Raw genomic sequence first — 19,277 nt, forward strand, 5'->3', positions numbered from 1 at the left:
TGGGCGGATCACCTGAGGTCAAGAGTTCAAGACCAGCCTAAGCAACCTGTCTGTACTAAAAACTACAAAAATTAGCCGGGTGTGGTGGTGCGTGCCTGTAGTCCCAGCTCCTTGGGAGGCTGAGGCAGGAGAATTGCTTGAACCCCAGAGGTGGAGGTTGCAGTGAACCAAGATCCTACCACCGCACTCCAGCCTGGGTGACAGAGTGAGACTCCATCTCAAAAAAAAAAAAAGTGAGAATGAACCTCAGTTCACCAGATCATAGAATTTCAGAAGGAGAAGGAGAGAGAATCCCTGTCCGTGGCCAAGGTTTCCCAGTTAGTGGCCATGCCTCACCCGCAGCTCTTTCCAGAGGCCTTGCCTGTGCTGCAAAGCACGAGCAAGAGGCATGGGGTGTCCTGAGAGTGGGGAGCCCAGGATTCAGAACCCAGGATGAGAGATGCCAAGGTAACTCGAGAAGGGGACAGCTGAGAAAAGACTTGGGAAGGACCTTGCTGATACCTAATCCAGTGGTCCTCAAACAGCGAGCCCCCAAATCCCCGATAGAGTTCCTGGGGGGCCTGAGAGCAATGCTAACACACTCCCAGCTGGTGCCAACATGGCAGATCTGGACCACACTGAGAACAGATCCAACCCAGTTCTCTTCCCGGGTCTTGGGTCAGTCTTCAGCTGGCGACACGGACAAGAGCCCACCTTGCACACAGCTCTTAGGGAATAGAAGTCAGCGGCTCTGTCCTGCCAGGAGGCGCTGGCAGAGGCCTGGCTGTCCTGCTGCTCCCCTGAACCGTCCCACGTGGGGCCCCCTTGCTGTTCAGGTCTCTCTGGCTCCTTCTTCCCCCACCGTTAGCATGGAGCTTTGCCAGTTAGAAATTCAGGGGCTGACGGGATGAGTTTGAGAAGACTTGGCGCCCGTGGGTTTGGCATTAGAAAAGCCCACGCCTGCAAGTCTGACCCCGGCTTCAGTAGCTGAGCCTGGCACCCTCCTTTGATCAGTGTCGGCAGAGGAAGAGCCGCCTGGCGCGAAGCAAGGGCTCAGCAAATGGGAGCCCTTCAGTGCCTGTGGTGGGCTGGACTTCATCCAGTAGGACCACCTCTGAGGGGGATAGGTCGTTTCAAGGTCATTTCAGAACAGCCCCTCTGCCTCCTCTGTTTGCTGAGCTTTCCATCACTAGGGTCCTGACCGCACAGACACCAGCCAGCCAGGAGCTCCAGTGTGAGGCTGAGGAGACCAACCTGCCCTGCTGGCCCCGAAGATGCAGGTCATACGAAGCTGGTGTATTGATTTACTCTGAATATAAGCACCCATAAGCACTTACTCTCTGCAGCACTGGAACAGGCCTGGGCATCGCAGTTGCTTAGTAAATATCAACTGGACTTGAACCTACACCAGCGTCCCGGGAGGAACAGTTCTGTCCCAGGAGGTCTGGAAGCCAGCTTGGCGATCGGCAGGCATTTTCAGGGGAGCCAGATGCCTCCCAGGTTGGCCGCTCTCGTCAGCTGTAGCATCTCATTTCCTCCCGTTGTGCAGGAGTCTTGTCATGTGATTGGTCATCTCCGGCTGGTCCACTCTGATTGGCAGCTGGAAAAACATAACGGTCAACAACTCTAGTCTGGTAGGCAAACTTTTGAAGTCAGAGAAATAATTGGGTCCTGATCTTCGAGAGGCCGGGGGATTTCTGCTTGTTCTGATAAAACAGGCAGTGCAGGCTAAATCCAGAGCACATATTGGCCCCAGTATGTGTTTCTGAGAACAGCCTACCGCTCCCAGGCCCCAGGACCCTGGGTAGATCCTCCCTGCCCCTACCCAGGCTCCTTAATTTTCGCAGCTGCCTTTGGGTGGCCTGCCCTTCACCAGGAATCTGTCAGGTTGGCAGATTGGTAGCCGTAGACTCCCTCAGGCTAAGTAACAAGGAGGCTGGGTAAGTGCTTACCCTAAGGAAAGAAAGCGCAGACTTCCTTCCTGGAGGCTGGCATCGGCTTTGCCCTCCCGTTAAGCCCCCTGCATGGTGGGGCGTTTCTGAGAATCCGTCCTGAGCCCCTCAGCACTGACCCACCCACCCCCACGAAGAGAAGCACGCTCAGCAGTTGGGAACTGGATGTTGGGGGGTCAGTGTGACCCACTTGGGAGCTGCACCTTAAACTGCTCCTTCCCAGTTTGCCAAAGGAATGCTGACCTTTGCAAAAATGAGGGAGCTGCTCATTAACACACATCTGCAGGAATCGAGCTTGCGCCGTGCATCAGCCGTTCTAGTGTATGTCCTTAGACATAACTGCGTCTCTGTCACTCAGAGCCCTGGTTCCAGTCGGCCCCCGTCGCCTAAGGTTCAACATCGTTCAGCACATGCTGGTATGGGCAGGGCCGCAGATGAAATGAGGAGTAAGCCTGGCTGTGCCACACGGGAGAGAACAGTACTGGGGAGGGGAGCAAGCCACGGGGCAAAGCCATGAGGCACAGCTGAGCGGCGGCACCGCGTCTCCTCCCTTCCCACTCACTTCTTCCCTCCACCTTTGCAGCCATCTCGCTGTCCCTCGGTCCCCTTACTCTGCATCTTTCCCCTTTCCCTGTCACCTGGCTCCTTCCATGAAGCAATCAAGCTTGTTCAAGTTTTCCCATTAACAAAAAGCAGCTAACAAAAAAAACAGCTGCAGGCCCCCGTCCCCCTTCAGAGCTCTCTGCGTTCCGCTGCCTCATCTTCCAGATGAAGCACTGTGGGCTGGTTTCCACCCTGCCACGGTCTGGCTAGAGTGACTCGCAACCTCTGGGGCCTTGACTATTGTCTTCCTTGACTTCAGCAGCTTATAACACAGTGGGAAAGTCTTCTCCTCTTGAGATGCCCGCCACCACCCCTCATACGCTCCATCGACCAAATTCAACTTCCTGTGGTTTTCCAGGTTCTCCAGCTGTGTGTCCATGGTCAGCTCACGTCCACCCTTTAGTGCCGGGTCCTGGGCTCTGTCCCAGCTCTAGCCCTGCCCAGTCTCTCCCACTCCCTGGCTGACACTCAGGAGTTTATTTCAGCCTAACGCTGTCCTGAGATCCTCATGGCTCGTTCTGCTGCCTCCTGGGCTGGTCCTTTTTTTCTTTTTTTTTTTTTTTTTTTTGAGACGGAGTCTTGCTTTGCCACCCAGGCTGGAGTGTAGTGGCACAATCTCGGCTCACTGCAACCCCCACCTCCTGGGTTCAAGCGATTCTCGTGCCTCAGCCTCCCAAGTAGCTGGGATTACAGGCACCCGCCACCACACCCAGCTATTTTTTTGTATTTTTAGTAGAGACAAGGTTTCACCATGTTGGCCAGGCTGGTCTCGAACTCTGACCTCAAGTGATCCGCCTGCCTCAGGGCGCTGGGATTACAAGTGTGAACCACCGCGCCTTCCTGGGCTGTTTTAAAGAGACATCAAAAGCCATACTTTCAAAATGAAATGACCACGCTCCTCCCTGATCCTGGTTAAACAAAACAAAACAAAACAAAAACCCACCTGGCCCTTATCCTGGATGCTTCCCTCTCCCCACCCCCACCCCATCCTGTGGTTAAAGTCCACCCGCTTCTGTCCCCACTGCTACTGCCCAGGCCAGCCACCCTCATCTAGATGACAGCACCAGCCACCTGCTAGCTGGCAGCCAGGCCTCTAGTCTTGCCCTGCTTCCAGCCTATTTGCCATGTGTTAGCCAGGGTGACTTTTCGAAAGTGCTTGCCCTCTGTGTTAAGTATAGAGATTACAGAAGTGAGCTAGGAGGGTACAAGATTAAGATAAAAAACAATTGTATTTCTATAAAAAATAAACAGTTCAAAAATAAAGAAAAGAACTTCATTTACAATAGCATCGACAAAATGAAATACTTAGTAATAAATGTAACAGCTACAAAACTTATACTGTGAAAACTATAAAATGTTGAAAGAAATTAAAACCTAAATAAATGGAAAGACATCCCATATTCGTGGATTGGAAAACAATATTGTTAAGATGACAATACTCCCCAAATTGATCTACAAATTCAGTGTAATTTCTATCAAAATCCCAGATGGCTTCTTTGCACAAATTCACAAGCTGAAGCTCATATGCAAATATAAGGAATCAAGAATAGCAAAAACAATGTTGGGAAAAAAAAGGACAGAGTTAATGAACTCACTTCTCAGTGGGTTTTTTTGTTTGTTTGTTTGTTTATTTTGAGACAGAGTCTTGCTCTGTTGCTCAGGCTAGAGTGCAGTGGCACAATCTTGGCACACTGCAACCTCTGCCTCCTAGGTTCAAGTGATTCCTGCCTCAGCCTCCCGAGTAGCTGGGATTACAGGTGTGTGCCATCACGCCCAGCTAATTTTTGTATTTTTAGTAGAGATGGGGTTTCACCATGTTGGCTAGGCTGGTCTCGAACTCCTGACCTCAGGTTATCTGCCCACCCAAAGTGCTGGGATTACAGGTGTGAGCCACCACACCTGGCCACTTCTCAGTTTTAAAATTTACTGCAAAGCTACAGTAATCAAGAGAGTGTAGTACTGGCAGAAGTATAGCTATGTAGATCAATAAAACAGAACTGAGAGTATGAAAGAGTTGCCCAGGCTGGAGTGCAGTGGCTATTCACAGGCATGATCATAGCTCATTGCAGCCTCAAAATCCTGGGCTCAAGTCATCCTCCTGTTTCCTGAGTAGCCAGGACTACAGGCTTGTGCCACCGCACACAGATATATATATATATATATATATATATATATATATATATATATATATATATATATATATTTTGTTGTTGGTTGTTGTTGTTGAGGCCAGCCTGGGCTGGTCTCAAACTCCTGGCCTCAAATGTTTTTGTTTTTTTGAGATGGAGTCTCGCTCTGTTGCCAGGCTGGAGTGCAGTGGCACAGTCTTGGCTGACTGCAACCTCTGACTCCCTGATTCAAGTGATTCTTCTGCCTCAGCCCCCTGAGTAGCTGGGACTACAGGCATGTGCCACCACGCCCAGCTAATTTTTGTATTTTTAGTAGAGATGGGGTTTCACCATGTTAGCCAGGCTGGTCTCGAAATTCTGACCTCAGGTGATCCACCCGCCTTAGCCTCCCAAAGTGCTGGGATTTACAGGCATGAGCCACTGCGCCTGGCCAAAATTTACCGTCTTTTATATGTACAGTCCAGTCATGTTAAGTACATTCACCGATCTCCAGAACTCTTTATCTTGCAAAAATGGATACTCTATGCCTATTCCACAATTCTCTATTTCTTCCAGCTCCTTACCCCCACCCCTTGCCAACCACCATTCTGCTGTCTTTGTGAATCTGACTACTCTAGAGATTTCATATATCTGGAATCATACAGTATTTACCTTTTTGTGACTGACTTATTTCTCTTAGCATAATGTCCTCGAGGTTCTCTTTGCTTATTTCTGTTTTTTTATTTTTTTGAGACAAGGTGTCCCTCTGTCACCCAGGTTGGAGTCAGTGGCATAGTCAAGGCTCGCGGCAGCCTCGACCTCCTGGGCTCAAGCAGTCCTTCCACCTTAGGCTCCCTAGTAGCTGGGACTACAGGCATGCACCACCATACCTGGCTAATTATTTTATTTTGTGTAGAGATAGGGTCTCACTATATTGCCCAGGCTGGTCTGGAACTCCTGGACTCAAATGATCCTCTCACCTCAGCCTCCCAGAAATTCTTTATATATTCTGAATATTAATCCGTTTTCAAATATATGGTTTACAAATAGCTTCTCTCATTCCATGAGTTGTCTTGTCACATTTTTTATAGTGTCCTTTGATGCAAAAAAGTTTTTAATTTTGATGAAGTCCAATTTATTTTTTCTCTTTTGTTGTCTATGCTTTTGGCATCCAATGATATCCAAGAAATAACTGGCAAATCCAATATCACGAAGATTTCCTCTATGTTTTCTTCTAAGAGGTTTTCTATTTTTAGCTTTTCTATTAGAGCTTCGATCTATTTTATTTTTGTATATAGTGTAAGACAAAGGTCCAACTTAATTCTTTTGCACGCAGATACTGAGTTTTCCCAGCAACCACTGGTCGAAAAAAACTGTCCTTTTTCCATTTCTCCAAAGAAGGTACACAGCCAGCCAGCACGCGAACAGATGCTCAGCATCATTAGCCATCCAGGGAATGTAAATGAAAATCACAGTGAGATTCACTTCGCACCCACCAGGGTGACTGTAATCAGAAAGACAGATAATGACAAGTGTTGGTGAGGACATGGAGAAACTGGCATCCACATACACCACTGGTGGGAATGGAAAAGGGGGCACCTGCCCTGGAAAAGTTTGACAGTTCCTCAAGACAGTAAGTGTAGAGCTACCATATGACCCAATAATTCTACCCCTAGAGACAAGGGGTGGAACGCTTTTCCTTCTTTTTTTTTCTTTTTGAGACAAAAGAAATGAAAACCAGGCTGGGTGCAGTGGCTCACGCCTATAATCCCAGCACTTTGGGAGCCCAAGGTGGGCGGATCACCTGAGGTCAGGAGTTAGAGATCAGCCTGGCTAGTATGGTGAAACCCCATCTCTACTAACCATACAAAAATTAGTCAGGCGTGATGGTGTGCACCTGTAATCCCAGCTACCCAGGAGGCTGAGGCAGGAGAATCACTGGAACTGGGAGGTGGAGGTTGGAGTGAACCAAGATTGCGCCACTGTACTCCAGCCTGGGCAAGAGAGAGAGAGACTCTGTCTCAAAAAAAGAAAAAAAAAAGAAAGAAAGAAAGAAAAGAAAAAAAGAAACGAAAACCTATCTCCATACAAAAACTTGTCTACAAATGTCCATGGCAGCATTACTCATAATAGTCAAAAAGTAGAAACACCCCTGCTGTCCATCAACTGATAAATGGGTCAACGAAATGCGGTACAGCCACCCCATGGGATATTACTCAGCAGTGAAAAGGAAAAAAGTCTTTATCCACACTGCAGCATGGAGGAAACTTAAGAACGCAATGCTCAGAGAAAGACACAAAGGCCACAGGTTGTGTGACTGTTCCCATACAATGTCCAATTTCCACTTTCCATACAAAATCCAATTTTAGATGTGTCCAGAATAGGCAAGTCTATAGCAAGTGGATTCATGGTTGCTTAGGGGTAGGGGAATGAGGATTGTGGGGATGAATGCTACGGGGCATGAGGTTTCTTTTTGGGGGTGATGAAAATGTTCTAAAATTGTGATGTGTGGTGATGGTTGCACAACTCTGTGAATAGACTAAAAGCCACTAAAATGCACACGATTTTTTTTTGAGAGAGGTTCTTGCTCAGTCACCCAGGTTGGAGTGCAGTGGCACGATCAATACTCACTGCAGCCTCCATCTCCTGGGCTCAAGCAATCTTCCCATCTCAGCTCCCCAAGTAGCTAGGACTATGGGTGCACGCCACCACGTCCAGCTAATGTTTGTATTGTTTATATATAGGAGGTCTCCCTATGTTGCCCAAGCTGGTGTCGAACTCCTGGGGTCAAGTGATCCTCCCTCCTTGGCCTTCCAAAGTCCTGGGATCACAGACATGAGCCACCATGCTCAGCCAGAAGTGTACACGTTAAATAGGCAAATTGTAGGCCGGGCGCGGTGGCTCACACCTGTAATCCCAGCACTTTGGGAGGCCTAGGCGGGCGGATCGAGACCATCCTGGTCAGGAGATCGAGACCATCCTGGCTAACATGGTGAAACCCTGTCTCTACTAAAAAATACAAAAAAATTAGCCGGGCCTGTTGGTGGGCGCCTGTAGTCCCAGCTACTCGGGAGGCTGAGGCAGGAGAATGGCGTGAACCCAGGAGGCGGAGCTTGCAGTGAGCTGAGTGAGCCACTGCACTCCAGCCTGGGTGACAGAGCCAGACTCCGTCTCAAAATATATAAATAAATGAATAAATAAATAGGCAAATTGTATGGTATATGAATTATATCTCTTTAAAGCTGTTTAAAAAATAGACAAGATATATCATGATTTGAGTTGAGAGGTGCCTGTGGGGGCACAGCATCACGTACTCAGCCCTGGCTAGATGTGTTCAAGGAGGGCTGCCTGGAGGAGGTACTAGCCAAACTCTCCTGTATAGGATGAATTAGCTTGATAAAGTGGATGGTGGTGGGGAGGTGTTCACGCAGGGGGAACAGCATGTGCTAGAGCTAGTGGTGAGAGAGTGTTGTGGGGGACATTTCTTGGCTGCCTCTCTGGCCTTTATCCCTTTTTATTATTTATTTTTTTGAGACAGAGTCTCACTCCGTCACCCAGACTAGAGTGCAATGGCACAATCTTGGCTCACTGCAACCTCCGCCTCCAGGGTTCAAGTGATTCTCATGCCTCAGTCTCCCAAGTAGCTGGGATTACAGGCGCGCACCACCATGCCTGGCTAATTTTTTTTTTGTATTTTTGTAGAGATGGGGTTTCATCATGTTGCCCAGGCTGGTCTTGAACTCCTAACCTCAAGTGATCCACCCTCCTTGGACTCCCAAAGTGCTGGGATTACAGGTGTGAGCCACTGCACCCAGCCCTTTCTTCCCTATTCTAGACTGGACCTCAGATTCTTCAGGCTTGTGGTTTAGGTGGGACTGACCCCCACTCCTAGCTCTAAGCTTGGGCCTTGATTGGCTGAAGCTTATCAACACACCCCTTTTCTTCCCTCCTTGTCCCTTGTGTTGATTGGTTCAGGAATAGACAAACGACCCCCTTCAGGCCCATCTGGGCCAATGAGACCCAGTTCCTAAGACTTGATTGGCAGGGTCAGGGGTGGGGAAGTGGTGGGCCATTTTCAGCAAGATATGAACACCGAGTAGAAGCCCTAAGCTGCTGCCTTCAGCCAAGTGGAGTGCCTTCCTGGGAACCGCTCCACTACCAAGGAAGCAGAGCCAGACACGCAGAGAGGAAAACCAGATTCTCTTATAGCCTGTGAGCCCTGGATCAAGCCTTGCCTGAAGGCATTGTTGCTGGACTCAAGTTTCATGAGTCAAAAAGTTCCCTTTCTGCTTTAGCCAGTTTGGGTCAGGTTTTCTGTTGCTGTAAAGTGCTTTTGCAGATAATTGTTACTGGAAAGGGGTCCAGATCCAGACCCCTAGAGAGGGTTCTTGGATCTTGCACAAGAAAGAATCTGGGGTGAGTCCATAAAGTGAAAGCAAGTTTGTTAAGAAGGTAAAGGAATAAAGAATGGCTACTCCATAGACAGAACCGCCCCAAGGGCTGCTGGGTTTTTTGTTGTTGTTTTTGTTTTGTTTTGTTTTTGAGATGGAGTCTTGCTCTGTTGCCAGGCTGGAGTGCAGTGGCGTAATCTTGGCTCACTGCAAGCTCCACCTCCCAGGTTCAAGCGATTCTCCTGCCTCAGCCTCCCCAGTAGCTGGGACTATAGGCGCGTGCCACCAAGCCCAGCTAATTTTTGTATTTTTACTAGAGACAGGGTTTCACCATGTTGGCCAGGCTGGTCTCGAGCTCCTGACCTCAGTTGATCCGCTTGCTTTGACCTCCCAAAGTGCTGGGATTACAGGCGTGAGCCACCACGCCCAGCCTGGTTGCCCATTTTTATGGTTATTACTTGATGATATGCCAAACAAGGGGTGGAGTTATTCATGCCTCCCCCTTTAAATCCTAGAGGGTAACTTTCTGTCATTGTCATGGCATCTGTAACCTGTCATGGTGCTGGTGGGAGTGTAGCAGTGAGGACGACCAGAGGTCACTCTCGTCGCCATCTTGGTTTTGGTGGGTTTTGACCGGCTTCTTTACTGCAACCTGTTTTATCAGCAAGGTCTTTATGGCCTGTATCTTGCACCGACCTCCTATGTCATCCTGTGACTCAGAATGCCTTAATCGTCTGGGAATGCAGCCCAGTAGGTCTCAGCCTTACTTTACCCAGCCCCTATTCAAGATGGAGTTGCTCTGGTTCAAACACCTTGTCAGAAGGAGCACACGAGGCGTCGGGGAGCCTGAGGGTCTTCACAGTCTCCCTGGAGCATCTGGGAAGGCTCCCCAGATAATGTTGGGGCAGAATTCTGAAAGAGGAGAAGGGGGTAATTAGGGAAGGAAGGGCAGCGCTGTCACAGGGAGGACTGAGACAAAGTGTCCCTCCTGAGAATCTGCGGAGGAATTCATTCATCAGCAGCGGCAGCGTAAGAGCACCCTGCAGGCAGGCAGGCAGGCAGGCAGGGAGCCAGGTGGGACGCATTAGTGAGGGCCCCAAACCCAAGCCAACACCGAGAGCGTAAGAGGGGGCTGAGTTGGCACTGCCCCTAGATTAGCTCATCCTCCCATCTTGTTCTTTTTTTTTCTGAGATGGAGTCTCACTCTGTCACCCAGGCTAGACTGCAGTGGCACAATCTTGGCTCACTGCAACCTCTGCCTCCTGGGTTCAAGCGATTCTCCTGCCTCAGCCTCCTGAGTAGCTGGGATTACAGGCACACACCACCATGCCCGGCTAATTTTTGAATTTTTAGTAGAGACAGGGTTTTACCATGTTGGCCAGGCTGGTCTCAAACTCCTGACCTTAGGTGATCCGCCTGCCTCAGCCTCCCAAACTGCTGGGATTACAAGCATGAGCCACCACACCTGGCACCTCCCGTCTTATTCTAAGGTGAGGTCCAAGGGGACCACCCAGGAGCCCTGGCTGGGGAGTCTGGGGGTGCTGTCTCCTGGACCAAGTCCTTTCCAGCTACCACTCTGGGTTTTGGCTGGAAGCAAACCTTCCAGGCCTGAGCCTGGGATAAGGCTGATTTTGTTGTTTTTGAGAAAAAGCTCCTTTGCTTCATCTAGAATTCCCATTCTAGAGGGCTCCTTTGCCCTCCCTGCTTTACGGTGAGTTTGCCTCTTTCTCCTGCCTTTTTACTGTCTAGGCCTCAGAAAATCCATCAGCGGGTGGCTGCATTGATTTTTAATCATGTTTTACCTCTGTGGAATGAGTCTCTCTGGACCCTTTGGAACTGCTCTGAGCATCGGGCATCCAGAGCGTCTTGCACTGGGCGATTCAGATAGAATTATGAACAACGCTGCATTGCTCTTCTGGAGGGGACTGCTGGGAGCCTTGTCCACGCGGCAAAGCAGGGGAGTGTCTAGGGCCACTCAGGAGGCAAAGGGCCCAAATGTTGCAGGGCCTTCCAGGCTAAGGGCTGAACCTCACCCTCCGACCTGTAGACCATCAGAGACAGTTGGTAACCACTGGCGCTTAAGTCACCCTCAAGCCACCAGCCCATTTGGAAGATACTTAAACCTACATATTCCTTTCTCTCTAGTCTATTTTCATTCTGTCCCCCAGCCCTCTGAAGGGCACCCAGTGGCCGGCAAGACCCTGGCACCAGCTTGGTATTGAGAGGTATCTTAGTCTGTGTGGGCTGCTATGGCAAAATACCATAGACTGAGTGGCTTATAAACAACAGAAATTTATTACTCACGGTTCTGGAGGCTGGGAAGTCCAAGACCAACATGTCTGCAGATTCCATGTCTGGTGAGGAGCCGTTCCTCATGGCCATCTTCTCACTGTAACCTCACGTGGCAGGATTTCTCTGGGGCCTCTTATTTATTTTTTGAGACAGAGTCTCACTCTGTCACCCAGGCTATAGTACAGTGGCATGATCTCAACTCACTGCAACCTCTGCCTCCTGGGTTCAAGTAAGTTTCCTGTCTCAGCCTCCTGAGTAGCTGGGACTACAGGCACATGCCACCATGTCTGGCTATTTTTTGTATTTTTAGTAGAGACAGGGTTTTACCATATTGGTCAGGCTGGTCTCGAGCTCCTGACCTCAGATGATCCACCCGCCTCAGCCTCCCAAAGTGCTGGGATTACAGGCGCGAACCACCGCGCCCGGCTGGGACCTCTTTTTAGGGGCACGAATCCCATTCGTGACAGCTCCATCCTCATGACCTGATCACTTCCCAAAGGCCCCACCTCCTCATACCATCATCTTGGGAGTCAGTATTTCAACACAGGAATTTAGCGGAGGCCGGTGTGGTGGCTCATGCCTGTAATCCCAACACTTTGGGAGGAAGAGGTGGGATGATAGCTTGAGCCCAGGAGTTCAAGACCAGCCTGGACAACATAATGAGACCCTGTCTCTATATGTTAAAAACAAAAAAAAAGCAAGAGGCCGGGCGTGGTGGCTCACGCCTGTAATCCCAGCACTTTGGGAGGCCGAGGCAGGCAGATCATGAGGTAAAGAGTTTGAGACCAGGCTGGCCAACATGGTGAAACCCCTTCTCTACTGAAAATACAAAAAATTAGCCGGACATGGTGGCAGACACCTGTAGTCCCAGCTACTCAGGAGGCTGAGGCAGAAGAATTATTTGAACCTGGGAGGCAGAGATTGCAGTGAGCCGAGATTGTGCCACTGTATTCCAGCCTGGGTGACAGAGAGTGAGACTCTGTCTCAAAAAAAAAAAAGAAAGAAAAGAATAAAAAAGGAATTTTAGGGGAATACAAATATTCAGTCTATCACAGCATATTTCCTTCCAGTGGAGCAGGGCTGAGGACCACGAAGAGTGGGAGAAGCTGGGTGGTCAGGAGCTAGAGAGAGGCCAGTCTCCATGGACTGCCCCCATTTTTGCCTCTTCTTCCTCCTCCTGCCCCCGACCTGGAACCCAGCTCTGGGCAAAGGCAATTGGGTATTGCTGTTGTTGCTGGACAGGAATGGGGGCTGAGGAGCTGCTCCACTTCCCCATCTCCATATTTCACCTGTTGGGAGAATAGGAGGAGGGGCTAGGTCACTAGGTTGGGTGCATTTCAGAGCCCAGGGAGCAGATAACATTGTTTTGCAAATGAAGCCCAGGGAGGTAGGGGGCTGTCCCAGACCTCCTGCCTTGCTGCAAGTCCTAGAGTGTTCCAGAGCTTCACCTAGGCCTCTAAACTCTCAGCCCTGTGCCCTCACCTGAGGGGCTTTTCCTACATCCTATTTTTTTTCTTTTTTTTTTTTGGGACAGAGTCTTGCTCTGTCACCCAGGCTGGAGTGCAGTGGCGTGATCTCGGCTCACTTCAACCCCACCTCCCAGGTTCAAGCGATTCTCCTGCCTCAGCCTCCTGAGTAGCTGGGATTATAGGCACCACTATGCCTTATTTTGTTTTGTTTTGTTTTTTTTGAGACGGAGTCTCGCTCTGTCACCAAGCTGGAATGCAGTGGCACGATCTCAGCTCACTGCAACTTCTGCCTCATGGGTTCAAGCGATTCCCCTGCCGCAGCCTCCCGAGTAGCTGGGTCTACAGGCACATGCCAACAAGCCCAAGTAATTTTTTTCGTATTTTAGTAGAGACGGGGTTTCAGCATGTTGGCCAAGATGATCTCAATCTCCTGACCTCGTGATCCACCCGCCTTGGCCTCCCAAAGTGCTGGGATTACAGGCGTGAGCCACTGGCTAATTTTTGTATTTTTACTAGAGACAGGGTTTCACCATGTTGGCCAGGCTGGTCTTGAACTCCTGACCTCAGATGATCCGCCTGCCTCGGCCTCCCAAAGTGCTGGGATTACAGGTGTGAGCCAACGTGCTCAGCCCTTTTTTTTTTTTTTTTTTGAGATAGGGTCTCACTCTGGTTGCCCAGGCTGGAGTGCAGTGGCACGATCTCAGCTCACTGCAGCTCTGACCTCCTGGTCTTGGGTGATTCCCCCACCTCAGCCTCCCGAGTAGCTGGGACTACAGGCATGTGCCACCATGCCTCGCTAATTTTCTGTATTTTTAGTAGTGACGGGTTTTGCTATGTTGCCCAGGCTGGTCTTGAACTGGACTCAAGCAATCTGCCTGCCTTGGCCTGAGTGCTAGGATTACAGGTATGAGGCCTAATTTGAAACATTCTTCCTCTCTGTTTCTTGGAATCCACACAAAGTCCTGTCTGACCACCTGCAGAGGGTCAGTCTTCAAAGGCCAGTCAAGAATCCTGGGCTGAACGTGGAGCCCCAGGCAGGGCAGGCGGGAGCCAGGCACCACCATCGGCACAGCAGCCAATGAATGAGGTCTTGAGGCAATTGAGAATGAAGGGCACCTGCAAATGACAGGTGTCCCCCGGTGGCTGGACCCCAGGAAGGGGCTGTCAGGCTCCATCTGTGGAACCTCAGGAGCCTTGCTGGTGGGGTCCCCCCAGGCCCTCCTAGAGCTGCTTGGAGGAAGAGGCCATGGGGGCGGAGGGCTGGTAAAGGTAGGCTGACTTACCCACACAGCAAGCGCTTGGTAGCCCCAAACACCAGGACCCCTCTGCTTTCTGCCAACCCCAGCAAGGTGCCCACAAAACTGGGCAAAGTAACATGGTGGGGCACAGCAGAGCACACATCTCTTTGTAGCTAGATTTCAGGATTTTTTTTTTTTTTTTCTGAGACCGAGTCTCACTCTGTTGCCCAGGCTAGAGTGCAGTGGCGAGATCTTGGCTCACTGCAACCTCCGCCTTCCGAGTTCAAGCAATTCTCCTGCCTCAGCCTCCCAAGTAGCTGGGATTATAGGCGCCCACCACCACCTCTGGCTAATTTTTGCATTTTTAGTAGAGACGGGATTTTGTCATGTTGGCCAGGCTGGTCTCAAACTCCTGACCTCAGGTGATCCACGCACCTCGGCCTCCCAGAGTGCTGTGATTACAGGCATGAGCCACCGTGCTCAGCAATTTCAGGCTTTTTGTACCACATAGTGAGCCCAGCATGCACAGAGAGGGGCTCAGACAAGCCTGACTTGAATCCTTTATGGCCGGTCACCAGCTGTGTGACCTGGTCCCCAGCTCCTCAACCTCTGTGGGCCTCACTGCCTAACCCACAGGATCCTGCAAAGGCTCAGCAAGCTGATGCACAGGAAGTACCTGGTGCCCTGCCCGGCCCACAACCAGGCACAGTAAGTGGTAGCTGCCATTGTTGCCACTGGACTTACTAATTACCAAGGCTACGCCAAGTTCAAGTCTAAAAACAAGAGCCACCAAAGGACTCCAGAGAAGGCAGCGTGTCCTACTTTCTCTCCTGGTCAATTCTGATGCCTCAGGACTGGCCCCCAACTTAGAACTGTTTTGTTTGTTTGTTTGTTTGTTTGTTTGTTTGTTTTGAGACAGAGTCTCGCCCTGTTGCCCAGGCTGGAGTGCAGTGGTGTGATCTCGGCTCACTGCAACCTCTGACTCCTGGGTTCAAGCGATTTTCCTGCCTCAGCCTCCTGAGTAGCTGGGATTACAGGCTCGTACCACCATGCTCAGCTAATTTCTGTATTCTTAGTAGAGACAGGGTTTCCCCATGTTGGTCAGGCTGGAAATTAGAACTGTTACAGCACACATTGTCTCAGCTGGAAGAAACCTTAAAGCCCCTCATTGTACAGACAGGGAAACCGAGGCCCAGAGAGTGAGAGCGATTGTCTAAGTCCGCACCAGAGGTTAGTGGGCTTGGAGCCCAGATAGTCGCCTGGCATTATTGGATTCCATGTGTGGTTGACCTTAAGGATGGACTTCATGTCATTGCCAAAGGGCAGCTGGGGGTGGGGGACCGAAGAGGCCACGTCCACCCATTCGGCAGTGTTGTTGTGGCTTCACTTTCAGTTGGGCATGCGGCAGGCAGCAGTGACAAGACACACACAGCCCTGCCCTCATGCACTTTCAGTTGGGCATGCGGCAGGCAGCAGTGACGAGACACACACAGCCCTGCCCTCATGCACTTTCAGTTGGGCATGCGGCAGGCAGCAGTGACGAGACACACACAGCCCTGCCCTCATGCACTTTCAGTTGGGCATGCGGCAGGCAGCAGTGACAAGACACACACAGCCCTGCCCTCATGCACTTTCAGTTGGGCATGCGGCAGGCAGCAGTGACAAGACACACACAGCCCTGCCCTCATGGGGTGGGGCTCCTGGATTGGCCCACATATAACTCATGTATGGGGGCTGAGACCCTGGGAGAACTGGGCCAGGACCTATCCCTTGGATCTGTCTGGGGGAGTCCATGTCTCAGACCTGGCTCGGGAAACCAGCAGGTGTCACCCTAACGGACAGTGCTGGGACAGGCCAGATGGTGGGCAGCTCCCTGGCACCAGAGTGCGGAAGGGCTCCAGGGCCTGGCTCCTCTTCCCAGCTCATGGTCTAAGCATCTCTGAGCTTGACCCTGAGAGAGCCCACTGCTTGGAGGCTCAACTATGAACCTGGTCAAAGTATCCACCCCACACCGGGAGAAGCAAGCCCCGGTTCACCTTCTCCCATCTGTAAGATGAGCACCTTGGACTTGGTGGTCTTTGAAGTGTACCCCCCAGCTTTGAAGGTTCTTGAATCCTAGGATAGATGGTATTTGGGGTGACTGCCCAGCACCCCCTTTCCTGAGGGTAGACCTCTGGCGCCATAACGACATGATCCCACCCTCATTGGCCACAGTTGATTGGACTGTGCCAAACACCTGGCTCATGTGGGCCATTCAGATCCTCCCTCCCAGATTCGGGCACTGTGACTCAGCCGTCAGTCTGGTGGGCAGGTGAGCTGGGGGGAAGGCGAGATCCAGGCGGGGGCAGAGGCTCAGGGAAAGCTATCTACAGAGACAGAAACTGCCCTGATAGCTGGGGTCCTGGGACTTTTCCTTTAGCTCCTCCCCACCATTCATTCCCCATACTTGCAGACAAAGCACCGAAGTTACTTTGAGGCACCTCTCCAGCCCCCGCCCTCCAGCCCCCGCCCCCCCGCCCCACCTACTGGGAGCAGCCTTGGCGAAACTGTCCAGCAAGCTACCGTGCCTGCCTCCGGTCCGGTGTGGTCCTGTGACCTCTGCGTACCCTCTCCTTGGAATTATTTATTTATTTATTTTTGTTTTTGAGACGGAGTCTTGCTCTGTCGCCCAGGCTGGAGTGCAGTGGTGGGATCTTGGCTCACTGCAACCTCTGCCTCCTGGGTTCAAGCAATTCTCGTGCCTCAGCCTCCCGAGTAGCTGGGATTACAGGCGCCTGCCACTGCGGCCAGCTAATTTTTGTATTTTCAGTAGAGATGGGATTTCACCATGTTGGCCAGGCTGGTCTCAAACTCCCGACCTCAAGTGATCCACCCGCCTCGGCCTCCCGAAGTGTTTTGATTACAGGTGTGAGCCTCCACGCCCAGCCTCCTAGGACTGAATTTTGAGCAAACAGCTACACAGAGGGAGGAGAATGGCCAGGGCCGATGTCTATGTCCCGAACTGACAGCCTGGAGACCCCGTGCCCTTGTTCCTGCTGTGTCGACCCCAGATCCTGCAGATTCCCAGGCCCTGCCCTTCCTCCTCTCCCGAGCGCTTCCACACGCACGTTGCCAATTCTGCTGCCACCTTTGGTCTCTGTTGCAGGCCACCCTAGAGCCCGGGTGGTTGGAGAGAGGAACCAGCTCCCTCCCAGTGGCTGTCCTCACTGTGGGTGCCCTGGCTGGCTCTCCTCCCGTTCTACTAAGTTCTCCTTTTTGCTTCACTGGCTTGGGAGCTTCTAGCCTTGCAAACAAAGAGTCCCTGGCTTTCCCTCAGATACGCGAAAACTGTGAGTGAGAAAATGACAGGTGCTGGGGAACACAGCCGGCTCCCCTGGCCCCCGGGAGAGTCTGTACAGCTCAGCCCACCATTGCCCCATGCTGGGATACCAGGAGGCCGTGGCCAGTTGCCCAGCGTGAGAAGAGTGTCACTTGGGCCCTCACCGAAGCCTCGATACTCACTGGGGAAGGTGAAGTTCATAGAGGGCGTATCTTCCCCAGGCAGCAAGAGGCTGCGAGGACCAGAATACACTGCCTGATGGCTCCCTGGAAAGAGAGCAAAGAGGTCCCTTCTCACATGCAGGGCACCTAAGAAAACTGAGGAGGGGCCGGGCATGGTGGCTCACGCCTGTAATCCTAACAGGTTGGGAGGCTGAGGTGGGCAAATCACCTGAGGTCAGGAGTTCAAGACTAGCCTGGCCAACACGGCAAAACTCTGTCTCTACTAAAAATACAGAAATTAGCCGGGCATGGTGGTGCACCTCTGTAATCCTGGCTACTCCAGACGGGCCACGCTGGGAGCGGAGGGCCGAGGGCTGTGGTCAGCCTGCTCCAGCAGGAGGACATAAGCCAGGCCTGTCCAGAGGGCTTCTGCATTCTCTTCTGGAATAAGGACCAGGGAGGTACCTGTTTCATGCCCAGGGGTCATGATAGCACCTATCAGCGTTAAATGCCATCTGGTCCTCACAAGGAGCCCCGTCCCCTGGTTCACTGGCTTGGGGGTGCCCCCAGGTCAGGGTTTCCACAGTGTGGGGTGAGCACCCCTGGTGACCTAGGAGACAGTGACGTCAGGGATCACACAGCCTCATACCACACAAGTTTGTGCCACTGTACTCCAGCCTGGTGACAGAACAAGACACTGTCTAAAAAAAAAAAAAAAAAAAAAGAAAAAAAAAGAAAACTGAGGAGGGAGGCCTTTGTCCCTGTCCAGAAGGACTTTGCATGTGTCTCTCAACAAGCAGGCTGCGTGTTCATTCACAAATGCACTTGGCTCGGCAGCTCCATGTAATGACTGCTTCTCCCATGCAGGAGAGGCCAGCTTCAAGGTCCACAGCAGGCACCCGGGGCACCTCCGTCCCCACTTGCCACGGAGGAAACCGAGGCTCAGGGGCCACACGCCCAGCCCCGGCTCCACAGCCAGGACTAGCACTCAGACTGCTGGTGTGGGGGCCCTTCCACAGGAAGTTTGGTGACATGATTTCTTTTTTTTTCTTTGCCAATAATAAGTATTATAAGAATATTGCTAAAACAAATATATTACTGTTTGTCAGTATTAATAGCCAGGTTTTACTGAATAGTGCTAAGCATTCTATACACATCACTTAATTCTCATAACAACCCTGCGGGGGGTGGTGGGTGGGTGGTATTTTTATTATCCCTACTTTCCAGATGAGAAAACTGAGGCTTAAGGAGTTTAAGCGACTTACCTAAGGCCACACAACAAATAAGTGCAGTCCGGCTCCAGGGCCTGTGCTAACTAACCAGTGTTCCACCCTGTTTTTCTCTTGCACAACGAAAAAGCAGGGACTGGCCAGGGGGCCCAGTAAGACTGTGACCACCATGACGGACAGCTCTGATGTGCAGGGATGCCCACCTCCTGGTCCTGTCTGAACACAGACTTGCAAATTGCCATTTGCCCTGAGTGGGGAATGATGTACTCCAAGTGAAGTCAGCCTGCCACCCGGCAGGCAAGGTGGGTGGGAGACACTGGAGAATTCTTCCTAAGGGAGCACAGAGACACCTGTGCCCCAGCTGACTCCTCCTCTCCAGTGACTATGATTGACAGCTTAAGGGATCGAGCCAATCCCTCCAGCTGATTCTGTCTTACCTCCCATTCCTCCCGGCATAATGGTCCAGCAGCCACTACCCATGGGCTGGAGTTGGCAGCCTGCTGAAGAGGATGGTGGGGACAAGCGAGAACCAGCTC

The sequence above is a fragment of the Pongo abelii genome, chromosome 13, assembly GCF_028885655.2.
Source record: "Pongo abelii isolate AG06213 chromosome 13, NHGRI_mPonAbe1-v2.0_pri, whole genome shotgun sequence".
Taxonomy (NCBI): Eukaryota; Metazoa; Chordata; class Mammalia; order Primates; family Hominidae; genus Pongo; species Pongo abelii.